The sequence below is a fragment of the Lepisosteus platostomus genome, unplaced genomic scaffold, assembly GCF_059453375.1.
Source record: "Lepisosteus platostomus isolate fLepPlt1 unplaced genomic scaffold, fLepPlt1.hap1 Scaffold_103_H1, whole genome shotgun sequence".
Lineage (NCBI taxonomy): Eukaryota > Metazoa > Chordata > Actinopteri > Semionotiformes > Lepisosteidae > Lepisosteus > Lepisosteus platostomus.
This window is the reverse complement of record NW_028291484.1, coordinates 150,214-170,740: the sequence shown is the minus strand read 5'-3', so window position 1 is coordinate 170,740 and position 20,527 is coordinate 150,214. Positions and strand designations below refer to the sequence as shown.

General features: G+C 39.2%; 1 long non-coding RNA gene and 1 pseudogene across 1 annotated transcript; both read right to left on the bottom strand.

Moving 5' to 3' along the window:
• Positions 1–1,335: 1,335 nt before the first annotated feature.
• Positions 1,336–7,749, bottom strand: LOC148637969 (antigen WC1.1-like; annotated as a pseudogene).
• A 939-nt stretch (positions 7,750–8,688) lies between these two features.
• Positions 8,689–20,496, bottom strand: LOC148637968 (uncharacterized). The gene is made up of 3 exons (XR_015931130.1): positions 20,392–20,496; positions 9,151–9,462; positions 8,689–8,926 (listed from the first exon to the last, which is right to left on the bottom strand). It is a non-coding gene; the product is annotated as an uncharacterized LOC148637968 (long non-coding RNA).
• Positions 20,497–20,527: the final 31 nt, after the last annotated feature.

The following is a 20,527-nucleotide window of genomic DNA, read 5'->3' as shown; positions in this document are numbered from 1 at the left end:
TGACCTGCACCTACATACACCTCTCCATGAACCCGGATGCTATAAAACGAATGGCAGCCTATCTTCTAAAAATGCTCCCACATGCCAGGAGAGGCTGTTTTTTTTTTTGCCAAGGGAGTCTCTAAACAAGACATTAAAGTTTCTAAAAACAACAGAATGGCAAGCTCTCTTAAAGCCGTTCAAATACTAAACTCTGTTGAGGTCTTTCTGCTTGATCTGGACAAGGAGTTTTCATGTACCAGGAACTTCACTAGGGTAAACATTATGTTTGCTTTAATCACTGAATCTTACACCCCTACATGTTAGCTAACATCTCCTTGCATTGAAGCCCATGAGAATTGGAAATGTTGACTCTAGCCAGGTGTATCTACATTTTTTAAAAAACACTTCCATAGTCACAACTGTATAGTGAATGGGGGTTTTAATTTGCTGGAACAATCTGAAATTGTAAGAGCAAATTGTTACAGTACTTGATGATCACAGTCTGACACACATGCATTCTAAATAAACAATATACATTTTATTGATATAACCATAGCATGCATGAGAAACTACAAGTGTAATAGAACATATCTGAGAGATCTGCTTTGATATAAATGGCTGTTAGTGTTAGTTATTGTATATAGAATAGTTTTTTTATAATATTGTAATCTAAAAACATTAATTAGGCATTTTTTCAAATAAAATTGTATCTTTTAGGATGAATTCCTGATTCAGTGCAGATTTTACTTCTGTTCATGACACACAAATTCTCTAAAACTACAGTATTTTCAGAACATAGGAATTCTCTCCACAGTCAGAGAACACAATTCCTGGTGTTGGGGAATATAAAGCTTTGCTCTGCCCAGACCTCACTCCGAATCTCAATCATCTGATTGGCTGGGTGTGACAGTAGGTGGGTTTCAATGAAACTCTGATCTATGAGATCTAACCTTGTACGAGTACAGTCTCTTAGCCTGTATTGGCTGTTATTTATCCCTGCAGGACACTACTACTGCAAAATGCCTGATGTCTCTTTGTCTTGGATGAGAGTGGCACAGAGATTGATTACTGGGGGTCAACTTTCCCATACCTGAACTACTTCACCCACACTGAGCCCCCTGGCTGTAGCCCCCTTTACCTAAAGTGGGATCTTCCTCACTGTCCCCCACATCACTGTATTCAGAGTGTGTCTTATCAGAGAGGAGTCTCTCTGTGAACAGAAGAGCAGGTCAGTAATGTCTCTGTCATTCTGACACAGGCTGGCCTGTAAGAGAGCACTTCTTTTCAAGTTAGTGTTTATTTGCTGGGGTGAAATTAGGTTGAAACTCATTTCTAATGACAAAGGCTACTGTGGGCTGGTACAGAGGGTACTCCTGAGTCTTTTTTATAATAACTCACCTGACACTGTGTCTGGGCTCTGGGGCACAGCGATGACATCATCATAATGCTCAGGAGCCTCTTCTTTCACAGAGGACATCAGCTCTCCTGATCCACACAGAGCACAGTTTAACTGTCACACATCAGATTTTAAATACAACAACAAACTTAACTAACACTTTAAACAAAAGTTCACGCAAATACACAAGTGAGCTACGACTTCAGATAAGGGAAAACGAGTGTAGACACAAGGAACGGGGTACAAAAGAGCACAGAGGTTGATATAACATGTTTGGGCAAGGTAATGGTGAAATAAAGGATAATACAAATAAACTAAAGTACAAGGAGGAGAAGAACACAAACTAACAAAGCCGAAGCCATATGGAAACACAAACACAAAGCAAAACGAACGAAAACAGAGGAACAAGAAGCTGAAGCTGAGCCGAGCAGAACCGAAGTTGAGCAAAACGTCCCCTACGTTCTGAAAACCTCCAAGTTAAATACCGAAGAAGGTGAGTTCTGATCGGTCAAGAAGCTGATCACGAATGATGTAATACAGCAAGGTGGATGAATTAATGAACCAATGAGGAGGGAGAATAACCAAACGGACCACACTGGGATGTAACATCATATTAGAACTAAAACACCGGACTTTAAATACAGGAGATCAGGGAACCTTTTTTTCCACTCCTATTCACTTCCGTTATAAATTTAAAACTAGATTTGAACAGTGAATGATGGCTGTATTTGGACAGAGAAAGTAGTGATGTGCACACTTTGAGATATTGGAAGGGGAACCAAACAGCACAATAATACAGACGGATTGGTGCAGGGTTTCTCCATGTGACTGGACTGAAATAACCCACCTGACAAGGCATCTGGGCTCTGAGGTACAGTTACAGCATCGTCATAGTACTCCGGGGCCTCTTCTTTCAGAGAGGGTATCGATTCTTCTGAACCACACAGAGAGACAATTTACACTTCAGGACTCTGACTTACTTCACCACATAGCTAAAATAACTTTAGTCTTTCATAACACTTTGATGTCTGTGGGTACTGTCTGTATGAAACAGAAAGTAAATTAAGTAAGTCACATTTTCTATTTGGTTATTGTGAAGTGCATTTTTAAATGCTTTGTGGTGTATAATTAAGGCACGACTCTAGGGTCAGTGATTTAACATTTGATCTGAAAGAGAGTTTCTACAGCATACTGTTCCCCAGTCATCACACTGGGAAACTTGTATTGAATTCTGAACCTGAGGCACCATCTCCTACTCAATCAACACCAATTAGTCAGCATCCTGACTTTTCTTTAAAGGTCTCCCATCCCAGTATTGACCAGGTCTTGTTTTGCTCAGCCTCTGTGATCTGTTGAGATCAGGCTAGCAATGAGCAGAGTTTATAAGGTATCACAAACACATGTGGTCATATTTGTAAGACCCAGGATTATCTACTCAAGTTCTCTAAATGTCAGCCTGGTTTGAGGTGAGAGTGAGTACTGGACTGAAGATCCCCCACTACCACACTGAGTCCCGTGACTCCATCTCCACTCACCTGGTACTGGGTCTCCCTCACTGTCCTCCACATCATCGTATCCAGAGGGCAGCTCGTCAGAGAAGAATCTCCCTGTGAACAGGAGAACAGATCACTAATACCTGCAGTCAGACAGCAGTCTCACTGTCCTCTACTGGGAGATAAGCCAGGGTGTGAACAGTAACAGAGTTTGTGTTTATAAGTCAGATCAGGGACAGCGCTGTGCTGATTTTCTTTACTCACTTTGACGTTCCTCTTGAGAAAGAAAATTACTGTCTGAAACCAGATGAGTAACATTTTCTACAAGTGTACATCCTCAGATTGTCCTCAGAGGGTGGAGATCAATCACACCTGAACACTCTCTCCACTCATCTCTCCTGGGGGCGCTGTAGGTTCCCTCTCTGGCCAGTTTGTACTCTATTTCCTCGTAGACGGCATCATGATAGGGGGCAAGTGCTCCTTCAGATAGGGCTGTGTAGGGAAACAGACACTCAGGGTTACAAGGAGTACAAGCAAATCAATTCACTGCTAAATATTTTTGAATATTTGTGCATATCAATGTTATAATTCTACACATCTGCAAATTTCTTCAGATTTTGTAATTACTTACACTCTTTCCTAAATTTTCTCTACCCTACTAAATTGTTCACATCCAAAATCCACATTAAATTAGACAGAATGTAATTGATCATTTAGAGAAGATTGTTTTCCTGAAGTCCAATATAGATCAGTTCTGTGTGACAGTAATGGCCACTAGAGGTCAGTATGTGGATGGTAAGTTCCCTCTCTACCTTTCCTTAGCTTCCTGTTCTGGATCAGCTGCCTCACTAACAGGGCCAGCACCACGAAGAGAAGAGCCCCCATCAGCAGGAGGGCCAGGGGTGAGACGGACAGGCCTCCCAGCGGCTGTGTCTGGGGTGTTGTCCTGGTGCTGCCTGAGGGAGAAGGAGACAGGGGATGAACAGGGATGAGGAGTTGTGCTAGTGGGCTCATACAGGCTTTAACACATTAAATTCCCTGAGTTTCCCATCAGGAGGTGTAAGGACCTCGGGGTTAATCCAATATCAACATAGAATTGTAAAGGATGCTACATCAACACTGTCAGAAAATCACTGAGAGAGGAGAGGAGACACTACAGCTACACTGGGAATTTGGTGAGACAGAAAGACAGGAGATATCAATGACCAGGAGGATTTCTGTTCACCTGTAGCTGTTGTTGGACTGGCTCTTCTCTCTGAAAAACCTGTGAAAGAGATAGGAGATTTGTCATTATTATTCCTTTGCTTTTACAGCAAGTTGAATCCACAGTGGAGCTGATAAAAATATATTTATTTCTTGAGGTAAAACGTAAGATTGCAGAGATGGAAGAAGTCAGGTTCTGAATTGAAGAGTAGTGTTATTCACACACACAGAGCTACACAACATCCTAGTTTTATGACTGATGATCCTAGTTGGTTCAATTAGATATTAAACAGTTATAGAATATTTGTAACTTCAGTGTATCTTCTCCATCAATCTGCTACCTTGTTCATCTACAGTGCTAAGACTCCCCTCACCTGTACAGGTAACCCCTGCATCCTCCTTGTGCCGACAGTCACTCTGATTCAATCCAGAGTGACAGCAGTCCCACAGGTGAAGCTCACTGCCACTGCAGTTCACCTCGTCCAGCCAGATGGCGCCACTCCCTGGTCCGAATGAGGCCTCTATTGCTGCACTCACTGCGTCCCCACAGCCCAGCTGTCTGCAGACCACCTGGGCATCCTGCAGGTCCCAGGAGTCGTCACAGATTGTCCCCCAGGAGCCCTCATACTGCAGCTCCACCCGCCCAGAGCAGTTAGTGCCTCCAGCCAGGCGCAGAGCCAGTGGGACTGAAAGAGAACAGTGGGGTTACTGAGCATCCTCAGCTCTGTGACTCTAGAAGAGAGCAGAGAAGTTACTGAGTGACTGTAGTAGAGATCAGTGAGGTATTGAGTGGCTCTAGAAGAGACCTGTATGGTTACTGTTCCTCAGATCAGGGCTGCACTGTCTCTGATTGTTTTACACACTGAACTCACCTGGGCAGTACCGCTGAGGCTGCTCTTCCTGAGGAGCTGGAGTACTTCTGTCAGCTTCTTTTCTAGGACCTTCAAAGATTAATGATCATATACAAAATCAAACTCACAGAAAAAAGTGAAGAACAACAATAGTATTTCCTTTATTTTTATACTTGTTTGGATATACATTGCTAAGAATTCTGTTGAAAGCTCATGACGAGACAATCACTGTAGAGCTGCTCAAGAGGAAGATAGCATCACTCTTCACTCTGTACCTGAGCAGGTGATCTCAGCCACTTCCCGGTCTTCACAATCATTCTGACCCCAGGTGGGGGAGGGACACTGCCACAGGGTGGAGTCGTGTTTGCGACAGGAGACAAAGTCCAGCCATTTGGGGTCCGGGCTCAGCCTGGAGTTTGTCTCTCTGATGGTGCCCTTGTTTCCACAGCCCAGCTGTTTACAGATCACTGAAGCTGTGGAGTCAGTCATGCCGTTCTGACACACACTGCCCCAGGTGCCATTGTAGTAAACTTCTGCTTGTCCTGAACAGCCTGCAGACAGCCTCAGTATAGTGTGATCTGCCAAGAGAACGGGAAAAGCCAAAGGAAACAAACCTTGATAAGAAAGCTAGGCGTATGAACTGGTAAGAAACAGGTGGATAACGTTGAGATGTTATCAGCACAAGTTGAGATGAGACTGATCACTACCAACTGAAAAAGTTGAAAATTGATTAAATGTTCCACTGGACCTCTGATAATTTAAATCCCATTAGAGGATTTAGATCTGATTCAGATCATCAACACCATTCAGATCAGCTTGGTTGTTCATCAGCAGCACTCAGAGTGACTGAACTAGCAATATGAAAGGAGAACATGCAGCTCTGGTTGACAATCAACACCAAATGATCCCACAGGATCTGGCCAGAAGAGACTCTTCGATCAAATCAAGATGAAAATATTGAGTCAGAAAGTCATGAAAGACAATGGCCAAGACAAATACACCCTATTAGGCAACAGGCAACATTGATATTGGGAGCTTACAGTTTACAGATTAGATACTAAACTTCACTGGAGGGCTGAAACTCAATAAAACACATCTAGGCACTCTAAATGCAAGCCATATTCACAATGTGGGAGTAATTGCTATTAGCTCCCCAACCTGAGCACAGGATTCTCACATCCTCCTTGTGTCCACAGTCATGCTGTCCCCACCACGCTGAAGTGACGACTCGTTCCCCAGACAGCCCACCTTGTCCAGCCAGATGGGTCCAGTTCCCTGGCTGAAGGAGGCCGGCACTGTGGCACTGAGGGCCGTCCCACACTGGAGCTGCCTGCACACCACCTGAGAGTCTGCCAGGTCCCAGGAGTCATCGCAGACTGTCCCCCAGGAGCCACTGTGATAAACCTCCAGCCTCCCAGCACAGTTGCTTCCTGCCCCAACCAGCCTGAGGGATATCTGATCTAGGAGCAGAGAGGCAAAGGTCAGGGGTCAGGGGTCAGTGTAGTACTCTAGAGGCAGACAATTTGCTGTAACAACATAAACATCAGCTCAGGCCACTGGGCGCAGCAGATGCATTACAAGCATCTCGTGTGTCTCCTGGGGCTCCAGTCTGAGTGAATAGCAGCAGCTCAGTCACTGAAAACTCAGAGTCAAGACTGTCCACCCACCACAGGATCAGCAGTACACACACAACAGTTTGCTGTGGGTCTTACAGGAAATGGGAGGATTCCTCAATCTCATCCATTTGAACACTGTGGAACTACTTCACATATTAGAAGAAAGAAAACATTTCATAGATTTAAATATTCAGTTAGGAGATGTGGTGTCAAAATCTTCTCCGCACAGCAGGGTAAGAGAATTTGGAAATAACATTAAAAACTGGAATGGGATTTGAAGATTTCAGAATTGGGCATTTTGATAAATTTTATATATTCTTTTAGCAGACTGTGACAATCATCACTACTGTACCAACTATGATAAAGCACAGAAACAGTACCTCTCAGGTGACAAACTGAAGTGTTCATATATTGTAGATGCACTTGCTGCAGATCCCACAAACACTGTATGAGAGAAGTTAAGGAGGATGGTGTTAAAAGTCCACACACACACACCTGCTGCCAAATAGACTAATCTGGGATTGAACTGATTAACAGAGAGCACAACACACACTGAGAGCCCTGGAGATTCAGAATGAGAGCCAGTTCATACCTGGTGTTTCTGAGGAAGGAACAGTTGAAGACGGGAAACCTGTCAAACACAGAGAGAGAAATCAGAGTGTGAGCTGTGTGTGAGAAGCAATTTAACACAATTTATGAAACTACAATTAAAACAGCACTGATGTGATAGAAACAGTCCTCATTCTCTCTTTACCTGCTCCAGTTGAATCACTGGTGATATTTGAGTGGAGTAGAGTGTCAGCTGTGTTCAACCTTTACTATCCATAAACCTTCACTATCTGACTCTTGCTTTCTCTTCAGCCCCTTGGTTTATTATGTGTTGGATTAAAGAACTAATTAAACTGGACAGGTTTTAGTTACTAGGTACTGACACCATGTTTTTTTAAAGTTCATATAACTATGAATATAAATTAAAAAATATGAATATAAATATAAAACTCATTTTTACTCCTCACTGTATCTGTGTAGCAATCTGAAAGAAAATTACACAGTAATGTAATAGTGTGCTTCTGTGTGTAAGCAGAGGGAGTGTTATTGTGTTTTAAACACATGATTCTCACCTGAGCAGATGACTCCTGCATCTTGTCCATGAGAGCACCCTGCTCTCCCCCATGAAGAGACAGCACAGTGTGAGAGACGACTCTCATTGCCTCGGCACTCAAACACATCAGCCCATACTGGTCCACTGCCCTGTCCAAACCAGGCCTGTCCTGGTGCTGCTACAGCCTCCCCACAGCCCAGCTGCTGGCAAAGAACAGTGGTATCTCTCAGGTCCCAGTAGAGATCACACACTGTCCCCCAGTCCCTGAAGAGCCACTGTAACTCCACTCGTCCAGAGCAGGAGTCCGAGCCATTCACCAGTCTGAACCCTGTGTATCCTGCACACAGGACAGGGGAGAGAGCAGAGAGACAGCTTCACAACACAACAACAGGCAATAACTCTGAACTTCACCTTCAAATCCATTGTGATGATGCACTTGTGTTTTTTAATCAAAATGATGACTTTTTTCATTTTCAAGTGTAAACAAAAAAACAATACAAAAACAAAGCCGATCAATCTCTTTGATCATGGCTCTCTTGCAGAGAGCTGGTGTGCTCCTTCTCTTCACATACCTCACACACCTGCTAACAAGCTGGAATTTAAATGAAGAGGAGCTCACCAGTCAATCATCTGGGACTGTAATAACTGCTTGCTGACTCCCCTCGATTAGATACTCATGAGGACTACCTATCACATATTTTTAAAATCTTGTCCTTTTAATTATTGAAGTAGCTTATCAAGATGTTATTGTGAATCAGAAGGCTGATTTGATGAGGCATCATGGCCAAACCATGGTAGCATGACTTTAATGTATCATCATTGAAGTCAGTGGAGCACCACTACAGCAAAGACTGCTGGGAACGACAGTCTGATGACCGGTGTTAATACCGCAGTGAGCAGATGACTGATGGGAGTTGGGGTCTGTTTCTCACCCAGACTCTGTATTATGAAATACATGATCCTGCTCTTACCAAAACACTTCAGTCCCACGAAGTTCTCATGGGTGCATCCCTGTGTCTTTGTTGACTTTGGACAGAAGAAAATCTGAGATTAATTGCCATGGCAGTGGAGCACCTCGGAATGGAAGTTTGCTTCCCCCTTCCCGATCGGATTCCCTTTCAGGACTTGTGAAGGAGCCCCACAATCTAGCTGTCGACAGACAACTTCTGCATCCTGCCTCTCGAAGTCAGAGTCACACACTGAACCCCAGGTCTCTCCGTGCTGCAGTTCCACTCTTCCAGAGCAGAGATCACTGCCTCCAACAAGCCTGACCCCTCGATGAGCTGGAATATTAGAACAATAACAGAGATCACTCTCCCTGACCAGTCTGACCTCTCAATGAGCAGTGCGAATGGGAGGATGGACAGATGGATCATGATAATGGACTCTAGATCACCGATGGAGCTTCAATATCCCTCCCTGCTGGAGACTGGAGAGAGTCTGTACCTTCTCCCTGAACACCTCAGTCGACCATCATGGACATGACTGAAACCCCATTCTTACCTACCTGTACAGATCACTCCAGAGTCCTCATGAGCATAGGAGTACTGTTTCACTTCATCTTTACTACAATCTCTCAACGCAGACTCTGATCCCCTGCAGTCGACCCAGCCCAGCAGGACTGATCCAGACCCTGGTCCAAAGTGAGCTCCTATTGGTGCTGAAATAGCAGATCCACAGCCCAGCTGTCTGCACACCACTGCAGCATCTTCCAGATCCCAGGCTCTGTCATAAACTGTCCCCCACTCTCCTTTATACTGAATCTCCACTGTCCCCTCACAGGGACTGGCTCCATTCACCAGCCTCACGTCAGCACTGCCTGGAGAAAGAGAGAGACAATACTTGTCTACAGGATGTTTTTATATTTATACATATTTGAAAGATACCTGATATTGTCTTATTTGTCTTATTAATGTCTTTTACCTGCTTGATTAGATTGGTAGTCCCTTTTATTGGGAAGAGGAGAAAGTACAGTGACAGGAAGATACTGACAGTGTGTGAGATACTGGAGCGTCTATCTGTGTGACTTCAGAAGGCTGGGACTTCTGGTCCTGTGTTTCTGGGAGCTGTGGTCACTTCAGAGTTCACTACAGTTGTCATTCTGATCATATTAGAGTAACTACATTGCTACTAATTGTATATAACAGGTAAGAGATTTAAACACTGATGTGTCACTCTGTGTGCTGTACTTTGAAAGCATTAGTTATGAAAACAAAACAGAAACAGTGAAAGATTTTTCACATTTCACATCATATTGTGCTGAAATATATACGAGATGTACAGTATATGTTGTGATGGAGATTTTTGTCTGAACTACATCCCCAGGCTGCCATAAGACACCTGACCAATTTTAAGAAGATGATTGATTAGTTGTCAGTCTAAAACCAGTAAGCCAAGTCTTTCAAGGGTTCAGTCTACCTGCGCCTGTGGCTAGAAAGTTGCAAGTTCGTATCCTGTGGCTGGCAAAGGAATCCTACTCCGTTGGGCCCCCGAGCAAGGTCCTTAACCCTAACTGCTCCAGGTGTGCTGTATAAATGGCTGACTCTGTGCTCTGACCCCAAGCTTCACTCCCTGTCTGTGGGTCTCATGGAGAGCAAGTTGGGGGATGTGAAAAGACAAATTCCTAATACAAGAAATTGTGTATGGCCAATAAAGTGATCTCTTATTTCACCCAATGGAAAGACACTGATAGCAACACCCGCTGTGTTACTGTGATGTTGTCCTGAGTGTCTGCTCAAAACCTTGACATGAGGGCAAGAGTCAACAAGAAGACTCTTCCACAGTGGCAGACAGGTGATTCATGTGTTGTGCTGAAATGTATATGAGGTTTATATTATTCTTTGTGTGAAATATGTGAACAACAGATTTTAGCATTTACCTGTCAAGACCTATATATAACAAATCATGGATCGATTAACTTATGTTAAAGCACAACATATTCCAAACATAGAAAAAAAGTTAAATACACAGACATTGATTCTGAGACCCATTATATTTTATTCCAAATATACCAGGTTTAATGTATTTTGCTGAACAGTCATTCCTTAACCCCAGAGTTCACAGTTCAGTTTATTGGTCATATCCACAAATGCAATGAAATGCTTCTTTGCATGTGTGCTCCAATACAAAGACATTGAGGAAACATCAACCTAAACACACAACAATAGCAGCAACATCTAAAGTAAAATAGCACTCAAATCTAATTAAAGTTTCTCAACTCAGATCAAATTAAACTCAGCACAAGCAGTATGAAACAAAAACACCAGTGGAGGTCAACAAGACGATTTGCAAAGTTGCAGAAAGGTGTTTCACATGTTGAGCTGAAATATAAATGAGGTATTTATCCTCATTCTCTGTATGTAACAATATGTAAACAATGTATTTCTACATTTACCTGTCAAGATCTAAATTTCACACACGATTCACAGATTTGAATATGTATAAAAGACAACGTATTACAAACACAACTGATAGGTTTATTGTACAAGCACAGATACAGATACAGATATACTTGTTTATTTGACTTAATTAATTCAACTTTTAATTAATTAATTTTACTTAATTAAAATTATTAATTTATATGAACATGAATTTACATGAATTATTGAATGTCATTAGCCTTACTCAATAACATACCATTGATTGTGCTTTTCTAATATATGTATCACATAACAGAGTTTCTAAAACTTGTTTATGGAAAGTTCCTAATTCCCGAACAATATATTTCCTCTCATTATACAACTAAGTCTTATAACATACATCAGTATCCTGTGGCAGTTAAACTATTGTTGTCATATACAGATGCAGCCATTCAAAACGAGCTGTGGTACAAAGCGGTGGGCGTATTGCATCATAACACATTGTAAAGCGTAAATTGCATCATACCGCATAATACCACAGCTATGATAATAGTATCCAGAATCACTGCCAGGTGGAGCTATTAAGCTTAACCTCTCATGTACAGCATTTGAGATGTCACCAGAAAACATCTGGTTTCAAATCCTGATCACTGCTGAGGGACATTCTTTATTCAATTAAGAATTTAAGTTGTATACTCTTTAGACTTTTAAATTTACACTGTGTATTACAGCATGTTAATCATTAAACATTAAAAAGTTGGTATATTTTATAAAAGCAAGATTGCTCAGTTGGACAAAAGTACACAACCTTCCACCTTCACCATAAATATTTTAATTATGCATAAATATTTAATGTGCCGAAGTCTTTAACTTAGTAATTTACATGGGTTCTGGTTTTAATGTACTCTCGGCTTCACATGGGTATGCACCCTCACCACTGCTGCCACAGGTTGGCCCCCCAACACTGGGAACTCAAACTCTGGTCTCCAGCTTCACTCAACAGGGTGCCAGTGAGCTGAGCTAAAGGGAGATCTCCCCTCAGCCCGGAGGCTGAGGACTCTGTTATCCACAGGGAAGGGCGGTGACGTCACCGCGCTGGTAAGCCGGCTCGCACAACCTGCAATGCTGGCCGTATGCGTTACATTAAGCTTATATTCTGTACTGAAAGTTATAACGTTTTATCCTTTTCCAAGAATACGTACAGTACAGCAGTAAGAACACCACTTGCTGTTATTGTAAAAAGATAAATGTTGGAGCGATTTAACATCACTTGATAGCTATATTAATATGGAATTGTGTAACTAAGCAGCTAAAGTATCACAAGTGGACTTTTTGGAAACATTTTGACATTTGTTTCCTTTTAAAAAAAATTATATTGTTCTTGTAGTGGTAATGGGCACTGCAATGTAGCGAGCTGCACCCAGACAGTTCAAAGCACGATGGGAGCATTACTTTCGGTTTGGTTCAGCCACTTTATGTAAAGCAGCTCTGTACTTACTGGGGTAAAGTTAGCTTGAAGTTCGAAAAGGATTTTGGCACGCCTGTAGCTTTTTCATGAAACCTCCTAGAGTTACGAGAACACTTGCTGTGTGGACAAAGTACATTGTGAAAAATTTCACAGCCTTCACTATGTTGTTTTTATGCCATTTTTTTGACCACGCATGAATATTCTTATGTCCATATCTTCGCAAGGGAAACACAGAAAGCCTTTAAACCAAACGCATATTAAAGACCTCTACTTTTTCACAACCTCTACATAAAACTATCAGTGAGCTAATTCTCTTTTGTAAACTTCCGGTTTTTCATCAATGCATGATTACGCACTAACTGGAACCCTATAAGAACAGGAATAAAGCTTTTTTTATTTCTGAAACCCTTTCTTCATGTCCTGTTTTCATTCAGGTAAAGGTCAACTATATACACAATACTTACAAGTAAAAGGTTTATTCCATTCTGAAAAAAAAGAAGAAAGAAAACACAACGTTTCAGCCGTGGAGCCTTCTTCAGGTGTAACCCACCTGAACTATACACACAATACTACTGACAGTAGGAAAATTCTTATTCTTTACTCAGCAGCATATTAAAAACAGCACCCATGATGTTCAAACTGAATTGTACACAGAAGACTGACATAGCTTTTCATTGTGGATCTCTTTTTCTTGTGATTTTAATGTGGCACTATGCACTGGGATAGGGGTATGCTGTTCACAAGCCAACAGCATTTAAACCACAGCACCCAAAATGCTGTAAGTAGGTGTTTTACACACTAAGCAGATCCTCTGATCTTTCCAAGCCTTGCTTTGGGCTCTTTTAGCTTTTTAATGATTTTTTTCAATATGGCATCACTAGAATTGATATACTGGGATAATGGGGTCTTCTTCATGACTCAATAGCTTTTTAAGCACAACACCCACAGGGCTGCAACTAAGTGTTTCACACTCTAGACAGGTCCTCTGACCTTTCCCAGCTTTGTTCTGTGTTTTGAAACTTCTTTATTTTTTTATGATTTTCTGAAGATAACACTACAGGTAATACACTGAAATAGGGGGGTCTTCTTAATGACTCAATAGCGTTTTAAGCATAAGATTCACAATGCTGCAACCAAGTGTTTTACACGCCAGACAGCCCCTTCACCATATACAACATTGCTTTGGGTTGTGAATCTTTTCCTTATTTTTTAATGATTTTTTCAATATGGCACCATTAGAGAGGCGTTACATGGGGATAGGGGGGTGCTATTCACGAGTCAATACCTTTTCAAGCACAACATTCAAAATGCTGCAACCAAGTGTTTTACACTCCAAACAGGCTCTCGGACCTTTCACAACCTTGTGTTGGTTTGTGAATCTTTTCTGATCCTTTTCTTTTAGATCCTTAAATTAATATTGTTATTAATTTCTTTAGATAATCAATTCCATATTATATTCTCTATTTAGCGGATTCTAAAAAATATTTCTGTATTTCTGTATTTCTGCGAATATGCTCGTTATCGTAGTAAACAAAAGCATACTTTTAGAATTTGATTAATAGGGAATATAATATGGAATTGCATATCTGAAGAAAAGTATCTAAAAAGAGTATCTATCTTGCCAGCGCGGTGACGTCACCGCCTTTCCCTCTGCCTATGACCTCTTTTCTGCCTGATCTTTGGCTGATCTAAAGAAATTAATAAAGATATAATTATATACATATACTGTTTCTAAAATAATACTGTAGGCTGTGAAAACATTTGTCAGTATGTCCATGGGGGGAAGGGAGACTATTCTACTCTGAGAATGAAGAGGGGGAGGAAAAGTGCCCGCGGTCATTTCTTTCACTGACAAAGCTGTGTTGTGTTAACAAAAACTACAGTATGCTTAAGAGTTTTTAAACTTGTTTAATTCCAAACACCTTATCCAGTGGGGCAATTTAACAGATGCCTCAAGCCTTTGAAAGGCTTCTTTGAAAAACTAAAATAGCAAATATTATGGACATTATATTGACATTTTTTTAAATTTGATTAATATGGAATATAATATGGAATCACGTATCTAAAGAAATTAATAATGATATAACTATATTCATATACTGTAGCTTAAATCCTGCTAAACTAAGAATTAGACACAAGAAAAGGATTATTGGACAATGTTCTGGGGCTCTGGTGGAATTTCTCTGTAAATTGAAGAGTTTAAGAGAAGACACGTTCGCATCTTTTTACACTTGTAAATAAGGAACATTCCAATGTTAATGCGACACAGAAGATATTATTAATAAGACACTATTCTTCTTGTGTCTAATTTTTAGATTAGCAGGATTTGCGCGATAAGCACTTTGCTTAATGGGGATCACATTACCCACATCTATAATCACTGTACAATACTAACTACTTTCAGGCTGTGCTGAAACATAAAGCGTCGTTTTTCATTCAACGTGTTTCTGAGTCACTGTGTCCGTCCTCGCCGAACCCGAAAATTCCACAATATTATGAATGCCCTTAGGCTGGGCAAATTATTTTTTTAATTTTTAAAAAATAATTCAATAATGAGATATAATTATGTGTTTCTGCTTAGACATTGCATGATTTTAAAAGCTATAAAAACAGGTTTCGATAGTTAATAACCACTTTTTGTGCATGAAAAATGGGTGAACTTTCTTCCTTGTGGTCAGCCTAGAATCTTTGTGTACACTGTAAGTTTCACTTTTTTCTCTTTTCTCACCCGCTGTGATTCGGGCACAGAAGGGTTAAAAAGAAGTCAGACAGGCAGAGGGAATGGGGAGGGATGAAACTGTTAGCTGTCCTGGATAAAGTGATTAGAAAATAGGTGGATTTACATCTGTGAAAAGCGTTCCAATTTTAATGCGATATAGACAATATTCATAATAAATGATCTTGTACGGTCTGTAAACTGAAAATGTATAGAGGACACACGTTGAGTATTGCCTCTTTTTACACTTGAAAGAACATTCCAATGTTAATGTGACACTGAAGATATTATTAATAAACTTTTAAATCTGAAGTGGATAACTCTACTTTAGACCTGCACAACTCCACACCTGCATGTCAAGATCATTGTCCATCATGCATGAATGAGTCAAATTAAAAATAAAACATGTTTACAAAGAAAGTAGAATAGAGTAATCAGATGGGAACTCGAACGCAGGCCTTCAGCATCACTGCTAGCTATGTCAGGCAGCTGAGCTAAAGGGAGATCTCTCCTCTGAGGTCCCTGCTAGCTATTCAGAGGGAAAGGCTGTGATGTCACCAAGCTGGTGAGCAGACACACCCTCTAATGTCAGGCGTATGCATTACATATATTTAGATCTTTGAATTAATATCGTTATTGATTTCTTTAGCCTCACAACGTTGTCTTCTTGTCTCTAATTTTTAGTTAAGCAGGATTTGAGCTACAGACCACAAAAAACAGGATTCACTTTTTTCACATATTAAATGTTCACATATTAAACTTAATATGGTCAGACGGAGCACGTAAAAACATTTCCAAAATAACCACATGTAAGACTTTGATGCTTAAAATGTTTAGGAAGAAAGTGAGATACTGGTGTGTATTTTTTCTTTAAACTACCAATACCAACCATATACATATCATATATATAACATATCATATGTTTTTGTTCCTAAATTAATATCGTTTATGATCATCAGATGCGTTATGCTCCTCTTCTTTTTATGCTCAGCTATTAAAATTTCCCTTTAGTTGTACAATTCTATTTGAATATTCAATACTAAGCAGATTAAAACATGCACAGCCAAGATATTAAATGATTAAATCTTTTCACTAATGACCAATGCACCACGAGTGCACCATTTTGGCCTGCCAATCATGTACCGCGGTATGCCGCAGTGGGTTGTTGTGTGCCTTATGGGTTTGTACCGTGCATTTTGAATGGCTGCACATGTATGTTTCTCTTAAGATTCCAGTAATGATTATTATTATCATCATCATCATTATCATCATCCTTTAATCCTTTTCTGTGAGTTTTAAGGTATAATTATAATTTTCCTTTGTTGGGCTGGGTAAGGTTGCTGTTTTTATTCCTGCTGCTTTACAAAACAAGAGCTGTATGTGCAAAAATTAGATTAGTTTTACATTACTTCCTTTTTCATCTAAAGCTTTTACAAAAATAAAATTGTTCTAGGCAATGAAATATTTTCCCGACTCCCAGTTGTAGGATTAGTTTTATAAGTAACCACAAATCAGAATTAAAAAAAAATATTACAATCTCTCAAACCTGTTTTTACTTTTTTGCTTAAGTACATTCATGGTATAATTATGCTGAATAGCATCTGTACAATTATTATTAATCCCACTGCTTTTAAAAACAAACTTAAAAAGAAGTAAGCAATTAATTTACAGCAACACCAAACAATCTCTTAAGTAATGTCAGATAAATTACCACAAAGCTGTATTTAAAATAAAATAGTAACGTCTCTCAACCATGGTTCATTTTTGCTAAATATTGTGCACCTTTAACATTTATAGATTTACGTTTTAATTACAGTTTTTAGACAGATAAGACAGATAAATATTATTATTATTATTATTATTATTATTATTATTACTGCTTTTGAAACCTAAAATTAACTTACTTACTTAGAAAATGATTATAATGTTGATACACAGTCACTACGCTCAATTAAAGTAAAAAACACTATAATTGTGTACATTACTTTGTGCAAATTTGCCACCTAGACATTTATGGGTTGATCGCAGTCATTATAGAGTGCAACAACCTGACTGATGAATCTCTAAGTAATAGGATTCTGATCTTTTAACTAAAATATTTCTAGGTAATTCATTTCCTTATGAACAGATCCAGAAAAAGTCAATAATAAAAACCACACAAAACCAAGGTTAAAAGAAAACAGTCAAATCTCTCACCCTGGGCTCATTTTCATGTTCCTTTTTACTCTTTTTCATCTACAGATAAATTACAGGTGTAATACAGTTAATCAAGCCAACTGATGAGTTTCTCAACACCCTGGGCAGGTGCAACATTGACAGTGACCTGTTTCTGGACTGAACGCATCCACACATCTACTGCTACATCTGTTCTCTTTCTTTTCCCGTTTACAACCGTTTTTGTGCAATATATGCCAGGGACCTGTGCAATACATTTACATCTATATTTATATCTATATCTATATTTACATCTATATTTGTATTCTTATGTTTGATACGATTTTTCTGTGTACTGTTTTGTTCTAGTTTGTTCTTTGTGTCCGGACTGTGAGTAACTCTTTTGGTGCACCCCTCACTGTACTGATTGTATTGTATGTATTGTACTATTATTATATCGTTCGTTACACTGTGGCTGTGTTGTCTGTGTTAAGCTGCTGTTGCACTGCAATTTCCCTCACGGGATCAATAAAGTATCTATCTATCTGATCTAGACTCACAGTCTCTCAGCAGAGTCCGGTTGTTATCACTGCTGTGGTTTTACAAATAGATTTAAATTGTTCTAGGCAATGAAATATTTTCTTAACTAACAGACACAGAAAACAATAAATAATTGATAAATAACCTGTACAATCTCTGCATTTGAATCTGCAATCATTTTTACATTAATTTTTACTCCTTCTCATCTACAGATTAATCCTGAGCTCCAGTCTCTCAGCAGAGAGACAGTTATTATTACTGCATTAAAAAAAGACTGAAATTGTTCTAAGCAGTTAATTATTTTCTTTACTAACAGACACAGAAAACAATCTGTGATACATAACCAATTACTGCTTTTGAAACCTAAAATTAACTTACTTACTTAGAAAATGATTATAATGTATAATGTATAATTATAAGGTTTTGATTTTGGGCTCACTGTAACTGTAAAACTATAAAAAATCTAATTACTCTGTAGATGAAATGGAGTAAAAAGTAATGTTAAAACATCAGATTAATTTTAATCTACATATTACAGTTTCAAAACAGTTAATCGAGCTGACTAATAGGTCTCTAAATTCCCTGGTCTTGAGCTCCAGTCTCTCAGCAGAGATCCAACTATCATCACTTCTGTTTAAGAATAAATGACTAAACAGTGCTTAAAATGAAACCATCAAAATCTCTGCTTTGGAATTATCATCCATGCCACTTTATCCTAAAGACTAAAATTGTTCAAAGCAACTAAATATGTTCTTTACTCAGAAAACAATCAGTGATAAATAACCAGCACAATCTCTGCTTTTGAGCCTGCATGCATTTTCACATAATTTCTACTAATTTTAGTTTATCAAGCCAAATTTCTCTACACCCTGATCCTGACTCCCAGTCTCTCAGCAGAGTGCAGTTATTATCACTGCCATGCTTTTACAAAAAGTCTGAAATTGCCCTAAGCAATTAATTATTTTATTTTACCACAATCTGTGATAAACAGCCAGTATAAGCTCTGCTTTTGAATCTGGGCTCATTTTCACATTACCCCTTACATTGTAAAACTAAAACTGTAGAAAAACTGTACTTGCAGATTAAATAGAGTAAAAAGTAATATGAAATTCTCAGATTAATTTTCATCTGCAATTTTTACACAGTTAATCAAGCTGACTGATAAATCTCTTAATTCCCCGATCTTGAGCCCCAGAGATCCAGTTATCTTCCCTTCTATTTAAAAAAAATGAGAAACAGTCTTTAAAATAAAAAAAAACATTATAATCTCTGCTTTTCAATTATCATTCCTGCTGCTTTTTTAAGACTAAATTGTTGGAGGCAATTTAATATGTTCTTTACTAACAGACCCAGAAAAAGATCAGTGATAAATAACAGTACAATTTCTGCTTTTGAGCCTGGGCTCATTTTCACAGTAGTTTATACTCCTTTTCATCTAAAGGTTAATTATACTTTCTGTACAGTTTATTTAGCAGACTGATGAGTCTCTGAATTCCCTGATATTGAACCCCAATCTCTCAGTAGAGATGTGATGATCATCAATTCTATTATATATTTTTTAAAAGCAGAACTTATCTGTGATAAATAAACAGTACAATCTCTGCTTTGAAATCTGGTCTCATTTTCACATTATTTTCTTACTTCTTTTCATCTACAGATTTATTACAGATTTCATACAGTTTATTAGGCACACTGATTATCCTAACTCCAGTCTTTCAGCAAAGTGAGGTTATCACTGCTGTTGTTTTACAAAAATACTGAAAGTGTTTTTAGCATTTAACTATTTTCTTTACAAAGAGAAAAACAATCTGTGATAAATGACCACTAAAATCTCTGCTTTTGAATCTTGGCTCATTTTCACATTACTCCTTTTAATTTACAGATTATTAAAAGATTTTATACCATTTATAATGCAGACTGATGAGTCTTTACACCCTGATCCTAAGTCCCAGTTGCTCAGCAGAGGTGCTTATTGCTGCTATTGTTTAATTTAAAAAGCACTAAAATTGATCTAGGCAATAAAATACCTTCTTGACTAATTACTGACCAGAAAATCAGCAATAAATACCGCATAAGGCTCAGTTTAAAATAAAAGTAGTAAACTCTCTCACCCTGAGCTTATTTTCACATTACATTTAACCCTTTTCATCTAAAAATTAATTACAGGTTTTCTGCACATTATGACACTGATTGCTGAGTCACTGACTCTGCCATTTATAAGTGCTGCTTTTGAAAACTAAAATTATTATGGAAAATGAAATATATTCCTGATTTAATCACCAAAAAATAAAGAGCAACTAAACTAATCTTACAAAACAAAATCCAGCATTGCAAGTTTTTATTTTAGTTTAAGTTTGTGCTCCTTTTCCACCTAGAGATTTATGGTTAAATTATGGTTTCTCTGTTTATTTAGCTGATTGCTGAGTATCTAAAGAGACTGATCCTGACTCCCAGTATCCCATGACTCATTTAAGCAGCTGGACAAGACTCTGAAGAAGACTGGACACTTACTGGCTGAGGTGTGTAGCACCAGGACAGCGAGAAAGAAGATGGACAGGCAGCTCTCCATTGTTGTCAGGACAGAGCGCAGCTGAGACCCCTGTCTTCCCCCCTGAGCCCACAGGGCAAATGAGCTGCTGCTCAACAC